We start from the raw sequence: 18,343 nt of genomic DNA, 5'->3' as shown, positions 1-18,343 counted from the left end.
TTCAGCCAGAAACCAGTTGGATCTGGCACACCAGATCAAGGGCACACGGTAGTGGGGGTATGGGGTAATGAGAGAAAATCTTTGGGCCAGCAAAGTGAGCCCGCTGGGTTAACTGTCACCCAGGCCATTCTCAACCAATTCTTGAGATCCCTCCATCAGTCCCAAGACATGATGGGCTAGGTCCTGACACAGCTTCGGGACATGAAGCAGTTGCAGAGGGAGCAGAATGTACAGATGGAGAATCTGAACTCTAATTTGGGCTCCCTTGCTGGGGTGCTCCAGGACATTTACAACCAGATGTGCATGGCTTTTCCAGCACCATCTTCCCCTTTCTGTGGTCTAACAACATCTGGGCCAACTACATCTGCCTCAGCCAATGAACAGGAGGTCCTGCCACAAGAGGCAACACTTGCACCCACCTCAGTCCCTGAACTGAGGAGCTACCAACCTCCCACAGGAGCACATATTCATCCGGGCCACCAGGAGAAGATTGCAAGAGGACCCCCACCAAAAGACACAGAACCTATTTTTCTTCAGTGTGTGACTACCATTCACTCTGTGGATTATTTACTGGGTGCATTTACCTTTCTGATACCAGTTGTTGTCAGGCAATCACACACTCTCTTACCTGTTCGGATGCGTGGTTGTGGTTTTGCAGAGAAGCAATGAGCTGACTTCCCTGATTCCTACACTATATTTGTGATATGAATATTCCACTAAAGTTAAGTGATCGAAACTGGAGAGGAGGGCCGGATACTGGATGTTTGTTGATGGGTTCTTGCTGTCGACCTGAGAGGCAACAAGGAACGAGTCTCAATGAAAGTATAAGAGATTCTTGCGTCTTTTTCTAACTGATAGCTGCAAGATTGATTTGCAAATAACTTATTTAAAGCCTACCTGCGATCAGAATTTGAAAGACCTAACGTCCGAGTATGTCTTGATGTACTGGTTAGTGGAGCAGGAGTAGGATGTATGTGCATCTTTGCTTCTTCTATATGAGGTCTTCAAGTCTTTAAGAAGGAGGTAAAAACACCAATATGAGTCCCTCTGTACCCCAATGAATTATTTTGTAAGAGCACATGTAACATCTTGTAGTCGACAATTACACTTAACTTACATGTGGTTCTTATAGTGCTTCTTTTGCATCCTGCTCCTGTAGAAATTAGGATATATAAAAAACTATACATCATACATTCCAATGTTATTTTAAAAAACATTGCTTTTGTTTTTACATTCCGTGACCTAACACTATATTTGCTTTCTAAAAACGCTGATGCGTAAAAACAAATAATTGTAAAGAGTCCAAATAGATAAAAGTCCTTTCTTGTAAGAGTTACTTGTAGTCACTATGCTCTTTTAAAAAAGGTTCCAAAAATTAGTCATTACTTTGTAAGAAATGTTTCTTTCTTGCGTAGGGCGCCAAAAGTAATCTTGTACTTAGCTTTTTATTTTGTTTTGCAGATCCTGATGTCGCCGAGGAGAACCGAAGATTTAACAAGAGGAGTCAAGCTCACTGAAGTCCATCGTGAAGATTTCCAGGTACGTAGGAGAGAATCTTCACGAGCTCCTTCTCACCAAACAAACGGAAGGCTAAGCGCCTTCTAGTACACGGGTGTGGTCTTTTATACCCAGACCACACCCAAGCTTCCTCACGCTCGTTCACGTTACTTACGTGAAGACGAGTGCGGTCAAAGTTTTCTCGGCTCTGATAGTGAGCAGCAGCTCTGCCAGGACCACGACAATACTGGCATCTTTCAAGTCTTTATTAAACGCGCTTCTTTCCTTACGAAGTGGAACCTTATGTCACATCACGAGAAAGTTTCACATCAAAGCAAGCACCCAAATAACAAGACTATCTGCAATATTACTGTTACAATCATAAGACATTACTATCAGTTAAATTAGCCACATGTGTGTGGTAAAGATAGTGATTCAGGTGTATATTCCTCTTAATATATACATATTAATTTTGATTCTTATAGATTTTCCCTGATGAAGGCTTTCTGCCGAAATGCATTGGAACGGTGAACAAGATGTTGTATTGACCAATTCAGAAACATTGCATTTTAGGAAATTAAGTTTTTTTAACACAAATCTCTGACTGTGAGAATAAACAATTAAGAACATTCAGCAAATGAACTGATTGAGAAGCGCGTCTTTTTAAAAAAAAAAGTGAAACGCTGTTTTTTTCAGCCATTGCCCTGTGCCCAGGGAGACACCCCATGGAAGTGGGGATGCTACCATATTGACAAGTTTTACGCTCTTTTAGCAGGGAGTGATACCCAGGAGCACGGCACAAACTGAGAAACTCAATTCCAAACCAGGCAGTGCATAATTTATTCTATAAGAAATTAGCCACATTAGCCATAAATGCAAACATAATACATCCCTACAAACATCTTTACTGAAAATACATTTTACACAAAACCTAAGGAGTGCTGGTGCATGGGATAGGGTTTTTGTTTTTCTATAAATGAAACTCCAATCGATATTACAAGAATATTGATGCGCATGGATGTGGTTCTAAGTTACGCATTTAGCCCTAATCATGACAGTTGTATTTTGGACATTGGCCATCTAACAGTTTTGGCTCTTCTATAATGGTTTCATTCACCAGAACTGACTGTTCATTTTTTTAATTTGATTTTTGGTTCACATCTTGTTTTAGTTTATTTGATTTTGCTTAATAAAAGCAAAATTAACAAAGTCAAAGGCTGATGTTGTAGTCCTTTTCCCTATTAATTCATGTTTTCCATCCAACATACATTTGAAAATGAAAACAATCAAATGATTATTTATGTATGAATTGAATGTAGGTAATGTTTCTCTTTAATTTCAACCATGATAACAAAATACAAATACCAAAAACTAATCAACTAGTTGTTTATCATATATGAAAAAGATTGGTCCGTCAAATGTTTCCTAAACTTAACAACACATACATACCACAAATACTCAGTGCCATTTTTACATATCTAGTTCCACACCTTGCCACCATGGAAAAATGGTATATAATCAAAACAATCAGATTCTATAGGCAAAATATTGTTGAGTGATGTCATCAGCTGAAGCCAGATCTTCACCCTCACAATAGGAATTACATAACAATAACACAAGAGTCTCAGATACTGACAGTACTCAATTTGGTGGCCACAAGATTCTTCCAATAAACTGTTGCAGTATCTGGGGGAATGTCACACATTCAATCACTGTGCAAGTTGTCTTATTACAAAATATGTACACGAAAGTCTGTGTGTGTCTTCCACAGGATCGACCCATGTTCCCTTTGTACTTTGCAACAGCAACAAATAACGGCAAATGTCACAGCGTTGAAATGTCCAAGTGAAGGTGACATGGGGAAGGATCCTAAAACAGACTAAAATAAAATGAATCATTTAATTACATTACACATTAGACACATTATAATTGAGTACCTTTGAGGACACATTTTCTAAGAGCACTCAAAGTTAAACATTCTAAATTAACCCAGCAGTCTATGTGTCAACACTTTGATCAACAAACATCTTTGGCTTGGATTTCATCAACCTACCCTTTCTGAAAAATGTCCAGCACAGACTGTTCTCCTCATTAGATTAAAAGTTGGTTTAACCTTAATGTCATAATATGTAAAAATATACTTAAACTCAGGTGCAGAAGTAATCTTTAAACATCTTGACATGTCAATTCCTTCCTCTTCACCACTGTCATCTTCTTTTGCCATTTCAAAATCCTTACCCAGTGGCTCTTCATGCTCTCCATTCTCTGCGATGAATGGGGTGTCCCGTCGCAGGGCTATTTTGTGCAACACGTAGCAGGTCATGGTGATTTGGCACACCATATCGGGTGAGCAGATGAGGGCTCTACCAGTCTTGTCCAGACAGCAAAATATGGCCATTAGGAACCCGAAAGTCCGCTCCACTGGCCTTCATGTTCTTCCATGGGCTTCATTGAAGCAGACTTCTCTTGGCGTTGTTGGATTCCTCAGCAGTGCCAACAACCATAGCTGGATAAGCTGAGTCTCCTAAATTGAAAAAAAACTTAATATGTAACACAAAATTTCCCAAACAATATTATGTCAAGTTGTACTTACCAACAAGCCAGGCCCTCTCAGGTCCAAGTTGTGACATTTGTAGGGGTATGCTGCTGTTCCTTAGTACAAAGGAGTCATGGGTTGATCTGGGTAAATGTTTATAGACACTTGTAATGTACAAATCAGGTATCGAGACAACTTGCACATTGATTGAATAGAAGTTCTTCAGATTTGGATACTGTGACGTTTGGTGGCACTAATGGAATATATGTACCATCGGTTGCTCCAACCACATGTGGTAGGTGACCCAAACCATAAAAATCGCCCTTCACATTGGCAAAATTCTCATGTTATGGGAACTGGATGAAGTTGTTGATGTGACTCATCATTGAACTTCTTGTAGCACACCACTCAAAGTTGGTTGTGACATTCCACCAGATTCTGCCACATTGTATTCAAATGATGCTGTGGCCACAAAATTAAGTACATGAGTTTTACAATTGGTGTACATGTGTGGGATTTCTAAAGTGAGGCAGAAGACCCGGCTCCACCTGATGACATCAAATCAGTATAGTTTGCCTATTCAATCTGAATTTTTTGATAATATCCCATTCTTCCATGGTAGCAAGTTCTAGAAATGATCGTAACACCTGAGACTGCCATCTCCTCACTCTCCCTGGGTTCATATGTCTGCATAAAGGTTTTTACAACATTTGAAAAACATTTACTAATTATTTTAGATAAATGACAAAATTTAATGTTTTGCAAAAAAATATGTATAGTTTCTTAACATATCTTAACACAACATGTAAGTTTTAACAATTATACTTTTTAGCATGTCAATTGATTGAAAAAAATGTGTAAATAACACATTTTAAATGTATTATTTACAGATAATAAAAAAACATCTACACAAGTATAAACAACATCACACAACTATTACATTAAACCACAGTACAGCACTGCACATAAATGTTTTTTTAATTAATGAGTAACATTAGCATTTTGTATGTGTTATCAAAGTAGCCACCATTTTGAGTGGTGGAGACACACTAAACATTCACAAACACACTATTTGACCATCTGAGCTGGTGGCTGCCTGACCTCACCATCAGGACACTTGGAATTAGTCGACTGTTGTGGAAGTTGACCGCCTAGTGGGTGTGAAATTCTACGACCCAGCATAGGCTAACATATGTGAAAGCAACATACAACAGTCAGTGGGTGTGTCCATCACCGTTGATGATCTCATACATCGTGTACATGTAAGTTGCCTCCTAACACTGCAGCCAGCAAGATCTCCTCAACTTTTGCTGCTTTTTCTGACCTCTTAGAGCCATGATGCTAGTAAGAGCGGATGACAGGGCCCCAGCCTTCTCAACAGAGGAGCTGGTGTTGCTCGCAACTGAGGTTCTGTCTCTGACCAGCCAGTTCAATGGCTCATCAGAGGATCAGGTAATATTTAAAATGTATTTGGAAATCTGTCTAACTGTTTTTTTAATACACAGGTGCGTTTTGTACGAGTGAAATGGCCAGCTAACTATAAAACCCCTGAAACCTATGTTTTTTGTGTGAATTTCTAAGGTTTTTTAAATGCTAATTTCTAATTATAATGTCTCTGAAACCCATGGTTTTTTCAGTGAATTTCAAAGCTTTTTTAAATGCTAATTTCTAACTATAACGTCTCTGAAACCTGTTTTTTTTCAGTAAATTTCAAAGGTTTTTAAAATGCTAACTTTTAAGTGTGATGGTAGTTATACCTATTTTTTTGTACTGATTTTCTACAGTTTTTAACTTTTTATTTTCTGAAAATTGAAAAAAATATATAAAAAAATTAAAACTGAAATATTGATTAATTTTCTTTAAAAATATATTTATAATATTTTCTTTTATTTAAAAAATTCTATTTTTTTCTGAGTCGCGCACTTAAAGCGTACACATCACGGTGGGTGCGCGCATTATAGCCGCCATTTTAGAAATGTCATGAAGGATCCGCGTATGGTGTGAGACGGCTGCGTGTTTTTCAGTTCCATAATATATATTTAATATCACGTAATGTGCGTTATTGGTAGGCGACCAGTCCGCGACTCCTGCTCCCGCGTATTCGCAACACATGCGCATTACGGTACAAGATGTTTGCGTGGTTTCGGGTCCCGCGTGACATCATATACGTGCTGGGGTGCGCTGGGTGCGCGACTCCCGCAAAAAAAATGTATGTTCCAAAATGATATGTATGTGTCTTTAATATACATATTAGGACAAGAGATTATGTAAGATATTCATAAAAAGAATATATTTGTACTTATAATAAACTTATATTATTTTTAAATATATTTTCGCGAAGTCGGGTGCGTGCATCGTGAGTGCTGAAAACCAGGTCAGCAGAGCTGCTGTAGAGCCAGAGAACCAGGTCAGCATAGCTGCTCTAGAGCCTAAGAACTAGGTCAGCAGAGCTGCTCTAGAGCCAGAGAACCAGGTCAGCAGAGCTGCTGTAGAGCCAGAGAAACCAGGTCAGCAGAGCTGCTTTAGAGAGAGAGAACCAGGTCAGCAGAGCTGCTTTAGAGCCAAAGAACCAGGCCAGCAGAGCTGCTGTAGAGCTAGAGAACCAGGTCAGCAGAGCTGCTTTAGAGCCAGAGAACCAGGTCAGCAGAGCTGCTCTAAAGCCAGAGAACCAAGTCAGCAGAGCTGCTTTAGAGCCATAGAACCAGGTCAGCAGAGCTGCGTTAGAGTTAGAGAACCAGGTCAGCAGAGCCGCTCTAAAGCCTAAGAACCAGGTCAGCAGAGATGCTCTAGAGCCAGAGATCAGGTCAGCAGAGCTGCTGTACAGCCAGAGAAACCAGGTCAGTAGAGCTGCTTTAGAGGGAGAGAACCAGGTCAGCAGAGCTGCTCTAGAGGGAGAGAACCAGGTCAGCAGAGCTGCTCTAGAGCCAGAGAACCATGTCAGCAGAACTGTTTTAGAGCCATAGAACCGGGTCAGCGGAGCTGCTTTAGAGCCAGAGAACCAGGCCAGCAGAGCTGTTGTAGAGCCAGAGAACCAAATCAGCAGAGCTGCTCTGTAGCCTAAGAACTAGGTCAGCAGAGCTGCTCTAGAGCCAGAGAACCAGGTCAGCAGACCTGCTGTAGAGCTAGAGAAACCAGGTCAGCTGAGCTGCTGTAGAGAGAGAGAACCAGGTCAGCAGAGCTGCTTTAAAGCCAGAGAACCAGGTCAGCAGAGCTGCTCTAGCTGACACTGACTGACTAACACTGACTGACTGACACTGACTGACTGACACTGGCTGACTGACACTGACTGACACTGATTGACTGACACTGACTGACAATGATTAACTGAAACTGACTGACTGACACTGATTGACTGACACTGACTGACTGACACTGACTGACACTGATTGACTGACACTGATTGACTGACACTGACTGACTGACACTGACTGACACTGATTAACTGACACTGACTGACACTGACTGACACTGATTGACTGACACTGACTGACACTGATTGACTGACACTGACTGACTGAAACTGACTGACACTGACTGACTACTCTCTACTACTCTACTACTCACTCTCTACTACTCTCTACTACTCACTCTCTACTACTCACTCTCTACTACTCTCTACTACTCACTCTCTGCTACTCTCTACTACTCACTCTCTAATACTCACTCTCTACTACTCACTCTCTACCACTCACTCGCTACTACTCTCTACTACTCACTCTCTACTACTCACTCTCTACTACTCACTCTCTACTACTCACACTCTACTACTCTCTACTACTCACTCTCTACTACTCTCTACTATTCACTCTCTACTACTCACTCTCTACTGCTCTCTACTACTCACTCTACTACTTTCTACTACTCTCTACCACTCACTCTCTACTACTCTACTACTCACTCTGTACTACTCTCTACTACTCTCTCTCTACTACTCACTCTCTACTACTCACTGTCTACTACTCACTCTCTACTACTCTGTTCTACTCACTCTCTACTACTATCTACTACTCACTCTCTACTACTCTACTACTCACTCTACTACTCACTCTCTACTACTTTCTACTACTCACTCTCTACTACTCTCTCGCTACTACTCTCTACTACTCACTCTACTACTCACTCTCTACTACTCTCTCTGCTACTCACTTTCTACTACTCTCTACTACTCACTCTCTACTACTCACTCTCGACTACTCTCTACTACTCACTCTACTACTCACTCTCAACTACTCTCTACTACTCACTCTCTACTACTCACTCTCTAATACTCACTCTCTACTACTCACTCTCTACTACTCTCTCTATTTCTCTCTACTACTCTCTACTACTCACTCTCTACTACTCACTCTCTACTCTCTATTACTTGCTCTCTACTCTCTACCTCTCTAACTCGCTCTACCTCTCTCTCTACTACTCTCTACCTCTCTACCTCTAGCTCTCTACCTCTACACCTCTACCTCTACACCTCTACCTCTACAACTCTACCTCTCTACCTCTCTCTACCTCTCTCTACATGCACACATATGCACAAATATGCACATGCATTTATATATGTATGTATATATATATACATACATTTAAAAACATATATATATATAATCTGCATATCTATATAAATATAAATGCATGCATACATATACATATATGCATACATATGCATGTTATGTACATGAAAGTTTGAAAAACACTAATACAAGCAAATCTAAAAAGCCACCTAATTACAAACAGAATTGCTTTAACTTAAACGAGGGCGAGACCTATTGCGTTTTCAATGCTTGTTTACTTTGGTTCCATCAAGAAGACATTCATATGTGTCACACATTTGCCATACATTCTGAATGTTAGTTGCTCATTAGATCACTGTAGTAAAGCTACTGCTCGCCAGGGAAGTCTGCTGCTGGTATTGAAAGTGCATGTTTCAGTCTGCATGTCAGAGTTTTTTAATGAAATAGAAGAGGATTTGAGAAGTCACTCAAAATGTGCCCTAATTTTTCTTTCTGCAGCACTAATCATACTTTTTATGGCAAAATGAACCCCCTCATTTTGTTCCTTTTTAAATTAAATGTTTTAAGAGTTACCACTTTATCCCATTCAAAATGGCTTCAGGTGTGCCATACGTTTATCATAAGTAGGACTGTTAGCGCTCTAGTTGTTCTTTGGAACACTCTGGGAAGCTGCAGTAAAACACAAAAGAATCAACTGACAGTCTCTGCCCTTGTTGGCTGTACATGTTTTACTGAGAATGTCAGACTTCATTTTCACATGACTGAGAAAGATAATGTGAATGTACAGAAAATATGCTCTCACTTTAGCTTATAGATCACCTTCCAAACCTCTGTGGGAAAAGAATGAGAAAATAGTTTTCTCTCAAACATGATTCATGATATCCCAGCAGAAGGTTTTTTCACATGGTAAAATCACCTTAGAACATACCACAATTCCTGAAATGAGTGTGGTACCATCAACAAATGATTTATAATGTAACTAAAGTTTGAAAACCTTCTATTAACTGCAATGCTTTTTAATGAGGTGCTATCATGTATATTGGTCCCAAGATGGCTGCCAACACTTCTTGGATGAAGTGCTGACAGCCAATCAGATCTCACAATGAGATGTGTGGTTAGGCTCCGCCCAGATATATATGTAATTTTACTTTTGATTTTCTCAGGAACTACTGAATGGATTTACACCATTTAAGCAAAAGGCATGACTCTGAACCAAGGTCTACCTATCTGCCAAAGTTGGTGTCATTCCATTCAGCAGTTCGGGCTGTAGCTGCGGCTAAAGGTCCTATGGGAAATTGCATGGGGAAAACATGTTTTGGGACCCCCCTTTTTTCTCAGCCCCCGCTATACGAATCATCCCGAGACTTTCAGGATAGGAGCGGACCGGAGCTGGCCAAAAGTTTTGAAAATTTTGCGAAGATTTGTCAACGGGCGCCAAAGTTATTCCAAATAGAATGTTGCGGATTTCCTATGGAAAATACGTCCTAACTATAACTACCTACTGGCAATCGCAAGTAGGTTTTCTATATATCAATGTATTAAATAGCAATAATGTGAATTTGCATTTTAGTGCGGAGATAAGTCCAATAAAAGTAAATTTTGGGGATTTAGAGGTTTGTGTATGTGACGGTAGGCTATGTACTAGGTTGTATCGAAAGCCGACGGCAGGAAATTCCTTACTACATGCATCAAGTAACCATCCACCTACATTAGTAAACAGCATCCCTTATGGGGAATTACTCCGCATTAAGCGTAACAACACTAGGGAAATTGATTTCCAAAAATATGCTGCAGAAAGCCTAAATAGGTTTAGAGCAAGAGGCTATAAGGAAAATATTCTCCAACAAGCATTGAGGAAGGTGAATGCTAAGACTAGGGATGCACTTTTTGCAGGAAGAATGAAGGACACCTCTGAAGATGGGAGATTCAGAATGGTGACAACCTTTTCTAATGATGCACAAGAGCTAAGGGGGATTTTGAGAAAAAATTGGCATTTGTTTAAATTAGATCCAGTTATCGGGATGGATATTTCTAACTACCCCTTATTAACTTTTAGAAAAGGGAGGGCATTGAGTGACACCCTAACACATAGCTACACCAAAACCGAGGTTATAAATCCCTTTGGCAGCAAGTTACATGGTTTTTATCCGTGTTGTAAGTGCAAGGCCTGCTCAGGTTCCAAGAAAGTTCTTAAATATAAGGTACCAGGTATCAGTAAGCTAAGACAAATCAATAGCTTCGTTACATGCAGTACACCGTATACCGTCTATTGCTTGGAATGCCCCCGTGGGCTTAAATACATAGGGAGCACGATACACCCTACCAAAATAAGAATTTTGGAAAATATGCGTGCTATTCAGAAATGTGACCTAACATTCCCAGTGGCTCGCCACTTCATGGCCAAACACAATAGTAATCGAGATCTTTTGGTGTTCTTTGTGTTGGATCATGTTTCCCCACATCCTAGGGGTAGAGACAGAGTCATGAAATTGAGGCGTTTAGAATCACGTTTCATTATAGATCTTCAAAGTAAAGCACCAGAAGGGCTGAACACGAATGAGGAGCTTGCTGTACACCTAGGGAATTAATAGTCATTGTTTACTGTATATTTCAAGCTAATGTGATTTTGATTATAGATATGTTTTCTCTGGAATTGAACTGTTTCCATTGGAGGTTAATTTGGGCACAACATGTAAATGTACTGTACGCCCATACAGGGCTTGATTCAGTGATATACGTAATGAATTTCAGAAGTGATCTCATAATTATGAATTGGTTGCTTTGAGGGCCCATATAGGGCTGAATTGTTATTTAAAAACTAGTCATCGATTGATTTGATGTAATGATATAATTGCATTATTTAAATGAGGTTTTGATGCATACAAAGGCCTGGGAATTGTTACGTGGCCTTTGTAAGATGGCACCCGTATTTTAACCCAAGTAGTCCATTTTCAATATCAATGATGTTTTGTTTCCGGCGCGCCTGTGACCATTGAAAAAGGCGTCCAGCCGAAATGCGTCTGGTGTGTTTGCAAAATAAAGACTGGCAAACTTTTCCCCGTGAGTGCTTGGTTCTTGGAGAAATTGCCGGGAACTTGGAGAAGCAATATATATATATATTACCTACTGGCGGTCGCCAGTAGGTAGTTATAGTTAGGACCTTGTTTCTATTCAAAAAGCTTTTATTCTTTTGCCAATATCTTTAGTGCCATTTGACGAATCTTCACGAAATTTTCAAAACTAATGGCCCGCTCAGGTCACCTCCTGCCTTGAAAGCTTCAGAATGATTCCTCAATGGGGAGCCGAGAAAAAAGGGGGTCCCAAAACGTGTTTTCTCAATGTTAATTACATAGGAATTTTTTGTCGCAGCTACAGCCTGACCTACTGAACGGAATTTCACCAAATTTGTCAGAAAGGTAGCTCTTGGTCTAGAGTGCATGTTTTGGTAAATGGTGTAAATCTGTTTAGTAGTTCCTGAGAAATTCATATTTTTAGAAATATTAGCATCTGGTGACCGTGGTGGATCCGTGAACCCTCCTGATCTCGAGCCTGACTCTGATTGACTGCCAACAGTTCCAACAAGGAAGTGTTGGCAGCCATTTTGTGACTCGGTTGAACCGAGTCACAAGGAAAAAGGTAAAAAATTATTAAAAAAAGAAAAGGGGCATGGTAGAAACACCCTGACCCCCGAGGCCTGCTAAAAATAAAATGAAGCACGGTCTCCCATGCTTCGTTTTAAGTAAGCACCCAGGTGGGACAGGTCCCGGGGGCAATGACAAAATATGTTGCGGGGGCCCGTCGGGGCCCCAGCATCCCTGAGGACCGCCACCTCCCTGGGGCCATATTTATTAAATGTGGGGGCACGCAGCCCTCACACAGCCCCGGGGACCGCCATCTCCACAGGGCTTTATTTGTAATAAAATATGTGGGTGGGGCTCCTGCCCCCATACAGCCCTGGGGACGGCCACCTCCCCGGGGCTTTAATTATTGCCTGCGGGGGCACAAGACCCCATGCAGTCCTGGGGACCGACACCTCCCCGGGGCTTTATTTATATTAAAATACATGGGGGCTAGTGCCCCCCACACTGCCCCATTGACCAGCACCTCTCTGGGGCCTTAATTATTACATGCAGGGAGCCGGCCGAGACAGCGGGGGCCTTCAGGCTCCCCGTGGTCCCTTTAAAGATGGCCATGCCCCGGGGAATAGGGTCCCCGGAGCTGAAAATGGCCTAGGAGGGGAGCTGCACGCCCCTCTCCCTATGTATTTAAAAAATATTTACTAAGGTATATGCCTTCTTGTACATGTATTCTTACCTGTGTTATGCATCTGAAGATGGTAGCTTAAAATGTGGGTAGCTTCTCCTACAGGTGGTCAAATCTTCTCAGTTCTGCTCTGTCATTCGGTTGCATGGGCAGTAATGTCTTATGTATGTAGGTGTTATAGAGCCTCTCAAATATACTATTGAATACACGTGTGCCCTGTATTATGAGCAGAAAGAAATGCATACACCTTTTTGTACACAAATTTACAGAGTATGCTGTTTGAAACACAGGTATTCAAGTATTTGTATGTTTATTTTTATATAACATGCCACTAGGTAAAAGCAGAGACACACACATGCATACCTTCACAAACTTGGTGAGACTTCCAACAGTGCTATGGTTAGGATTGCTGTTTTATATGTGGTATGCCCAACATTCTGAGCAGTCGATGAATAGTGAACCTTCAAGAGAAATGTGAGGTTTAAGACGTCTTGGGAGAAGGATTAGTGATTAGACTACTTTGTAAGAGTCTTTGGAAAGGTACAGTCAAAGTAAGCCTCTTTCTGCACTTCTGTTGCTTCTTTCTGCACTTCCCTTGTTTCTTTCTGTACCTTTCTTCCTCTTCCTGAGCTTCTGTTGCCTCTTTCTGCATTTTTCTTGCTTCTTTCTGCACCTGTCTTCCTCTTTCTGCGCCTCTCTGGCATCTTTCCGCACTGCTCTTGCTTCCTTCTGTGCCTTTCTTCCTCTTTCTGTACATGTTCTTCCTATGTAGGCATAGTTAGAAATTAGCATTTAAAAAAACCTTAGAAATCGACTGATAAAAACACAGGTTTCAGGGACGTTATAGTTAGTATTAGCATTTTTAAAAAACGTAGGAATTCACTGAAAAACCACAGGTTTCAGGGACGTTATAGTTAGGAAATAGCATTTAAAAAACCTTAGATATTCACTGAAAATACCACAGATTTCAGGGACGTTATAGTTAGGCTGAAATTTCACATATACAAAACCAGAGAAATTCAGCCGTTATAACTCGCGCCCTCGCAATGTACTGCTGATGACGGTACATATTACATCACTCATGACAAGGTCAGTGACATCACTGATGACATCAGTGATGACATCTCAAATGTCATCACTGATGACATCATCCACTTAATATCTGATGCACCTCCTCACACCCTAATATAACCTTTCATACACGTACTCTAAAATACAAACTACCATTCTTGAAACCATAGACACACCAATACCAGTTAGTACATATCCACTCACTGATTCCTAGGTCTACACACACAACCAGTCAGTCACCCATACAGTCACTCATACACGCAGTCACTCATCAATACAGCCACTGATATTTGCACTCATAAAGACACTCACATATCTCCACTCACCCATAAAGTTAAAATGATAATAAAAACAATATAAAAAGAAATAATCATTAACACTGCCACTTACTCACCTATACAGTTTTAGACACATCACCTCACTTATTCATACAGATAGTAACACTTTATTACTCTATTCTACAATCACTGACACAAGCACACACTCATCCATAAAGCCACTCTCACCATCACTCACTCTCACATATAGTCACTTATAGACTCCAACACTCATATATACTGCCTTTCACATACGTAGTTACTCATACATATACCACTGAGATATCCATTCACTCTCCAACACAGTCATATGCACACTCACTCACCCATACAGCCCCTCGCAGATGCACTCATGAACCCATACACCCAGTGAATCACCCACTCATACATCCAAGGAGGGAGTCACATACCCCTCACCCACACACACAGACACTCAGGCATCCATACAGGTACTCAGACAACTAATCATTAACCCATATAGACACTCATGTAGCTACTCACCAACCCATACAGCCATTTACACACCAAATGACGGACTGATACAGAAATTCACGCAGATTAGTCATTCACCCATGCATTCACTAAGACACATTTAATCACTCACTTATACAGTCAGTCACGCACCTACTAAATCATCTATTCAGACTCTCATATACCCACTCATTCTTCAATACACCTTGGCATATATATATATATATATGTACAAGAGGACCGTTTTGGGAGACAGCGAAAGCTATTAGGGCAGAGGCAGCCACCAGGGACTGGCCCTGGTTTTCGGACTTCAGGCACGCTTGAAAATGGTGTGCTAGGAGATTGCGGCACATTTCTATCAAAGGATTCTAAACAGTTGTATAAACTCACTACGATACCCAGAATGCTCTAAGCTGCAGTCCATCATGGCGCCCACTAGAGGGAAATCACTTGAGATAAAAGGTGAGCAGGGTTCTGGTTCGAGTACGCCAATTCGATCTCCAAATGGTTGAAACTCCTCCTTTGAAGAAGGCCAAAGGTTGGCCGAAATGCATCGGACAGAACAGCGGAGGTTTTAATTTGGAAAGAACAGTGGAGGTTTCAATTTGGACAATAAAATCCAAAGTGACCGCGATGTTGTGCGACTCACCCTTTCCTTCAGGAGAGATTTGTGAAATATAATGCGGCGTGGTCCTGCCGCGGAGTACCGCACCGCCTGCAAAAGCGCGCCGAATCTGCCCGCAAGAGGACCGTTTTGGGAGACAGCGAAAGCTATTAGGGCAGAGGCAGCCACCAGGGACTGGCCCTGGTTTTCGGACTTCAGGCACGCTTGAAAATGGTGTGCTAGGAGATTGCGGCACATTTCTATCAAAGGATTCTAAACAGTTGTATAAACTCACTACGATACCCAGAATGCTCTAAGCTGCAGTCCATCATGGCGCCCACTAGAGGGAAATCACTTGAGATAAAAGGTGAGCAGGGTTCTGGTTCGAGTACGCCAATTCGATCTCCAAATGGTTGAAACTCCTCCTTTGAAGAAGGCCAAAGGTTGGCCGAAATGCATCGGACAGAACAGCGGAGGTTTTAATTTGGAAAGAACAGTGGAGGTTTCAATTTGGACAATAAAATCCAAAGTGACCGCGATGTTGTGCGACTCACCCTTTCCTTCAGGAGAGATTTGTGAAATATAATGCGGCGTGGTCCTGCCGCGGAGTACCGCACCGCCTGCAAAAGCGCGCCGAATCTGCCCGCAAGAGGACCGTTTTGGGAGACAGCGAAAGCTATTAGGGCAGAGGCAGCCACCAGGGACTGGCCCTGGTTTTCGGACTTCAGGCACGCTTGAAAATGGTGTGCTAGGAGATTGCGGCACATTTCTATCAAAGGATTCTAAACAGTTGTATAAACTCACTACGATACCCAGAATGCTCTAAGCTGCAGTCCATCATGGCGCCCACTAGAGGGAAATCACTTGAGATAAAAGGTGAGCAGGGTTCTGGTTCGAGTACGCCAATTCGATCTCCAAATGGTTGAAACTCGTTTCAACCATAGCTGAACTAACTATAACGGGGGAATTTCAATGGTTTTTTACGAGTGAAATGTCCAGCTAACTATAACATTTGTGAAACCTATGGTTTTTTCAGTGAATTTATATATATATGTATGTATGTATGTATATATATATATATATATATGTTCCCACAACAATCCAATAATGCGCTCTCAGTAACCAAAGAAGGCAAAATCCGGGGTAGTGCAAAAAAGAGGTGTTTATTCCTCACAATGCGTTTCAACTCGTTGCAGAGTCTTGTTCACGTAAGGAAACAATCATGGGTGACTGACGGATAAAGCTTTTCCGGGGTAAACATTAACAAAGGACAATCTTGTCGAATACATTGGTCAGGTGGTCACAAACGGCAGACATGTTGTAGTGGCACCACAATACAGTAATATACTGCTGTAACAGTTGGGTACATACATTATTAAACAATGTAGAAAAGAAGTAAAGGTAAATACCAACATGACTCACATTGTAAGGGACGTGTAGCACTGTGTCAGAACCTAATGAGTATACGGGCTCGTCCCCAGAGAAGTGTCACTGAATAGTGCCTTCAAACATAGCCCACAGGCGGCCGGTATATGCGTGGCCTAGGGGAAAATATTCTTCCCGAATGTCCCAAAGTTGAGCTGGCACGGAACAGAGTTGTGCCATGCAGTGTGCATCCACTGTGACGAAGTGCCAAGGGGAGTGTATGACAGTCTCGGGAGTGCTATACAAGTGTGATGCGTCAGTGAATACGCTCAAGTGAGCAGAGATAACAATACTCCAAACTAACGTGGCACAGATCGATATGGGAAGTAAGGACATGCGAGGTGCTGGCAAGTGCCAGTGGACGTATGTAAACAAGTCCGTTGTAAAATGATCTCAGACAATTAAAATCACGAGTGACCATACCACAGCCGGAGTGAGCTTCATCCCATCAGAGTGAAGTGACGGGGGAAAGGGTAGGAGGCCCGTGATAGTGCAAGTAGGTGAATGGGCTCCTTCCTTCCCTCCTGTGAAAAGGAAAGAAACAAAAAACAAATCTTAGTATCAGAACATAGCAGATATCTAAGTTGTCACTAAAACATATCTTCATTTCTATTCAAAATGTGCATTGTATAGAGGAAGGGAACGGAGATGGCAGACTGTAAATAGAAATAAGAAATGGGATAAAAAGTCAACATACATATCAAAGCAGTAATCTGCAACTGTAAACTACCGCTTAATGCATCAAGGTGAGAGACAGACTAAAAATCAGCTCTGACAAACACACTGCTGTAGTAAAGGTGTGTGGTAACTGAAAACTGGGAGCTGTAGTCTAAACAGGTCAATGGTGCAAGACACAAGTTCATTTCAGATGTACTGCCAGCTCTTCATCCTGATTTAAACCTCCAGGGTGCTTAGTCTGAAAATCCACGATGTATCTGGATTCTCTCTGTCTCAGTTTCAAGACCCTGTCACCACCTCTGGGGTTATTCGGGATTTGTTCTAAAATGAAGAATTTCAGGAGACCTGGGTTGGAAAAATGCCTCTCAGTGAAGTGGCGAGCCACAGCGTATTTCTCATCTCCATGGGAGATGGCACGGTAGTGTTCTAGTATCCGTTTTTTCGCCATGAGGGTTGTGCTGCCAATGTACCATAATCGGCATGGACACTCGATCACGTAAATCACGAAAGTGGAACTGCACGTGAGAAATTGTGTAATTTCCCTATAGACCCCATTGCAGCTAACCTTTTTACATAGATAGCTATTTCTGCAGGCCTTGCAGTGCCCACAAGGATAGAAGCCCTGTAGACCATGTTCCTGCCTTTGGGGGTACCTGGTGACATCATTGTGTAGGAGTTGATCCCTGAAATTCCTCCCCTTTCTGTATGTGATACTGGGTCTGTTGGAGATGAATTCCCCAATGATCGTGTCAGCCTTGAGGATGTCCCAGTTTTTGTTGAGGATACCCTGTATCTTGTGGGAGTCAGCACTGTATGTAAGGATGATCCTGGTCTCCTTGTCCTCTAAGGGCAAGGTGGGGGTTGTGTTAGAGAGAATGGTATCTCTATTGACCTTGTCGGCTCTACCCTTAGCTCTGTTCAGTACCCAATTGGGGTACCCTCTGGCTCTAAAACGTTCCAACATGCGCGTGCTTTC

This window comes from Triturus cristatus, chromosome 5_1 (genome assembly GCF_964204655.1).
Source record: "Triturus cristatus chromosome 5_1, aTriCri1.1, whole genome shotgun sequence".
NCBI lineage: Eukaryota > Metazoa > Chordata > Amphibia > Caudata > Salamandridae > Triturus > Triturus cristatus.
Note: the sequence above shows the minus strand (reverse complement) of the source record.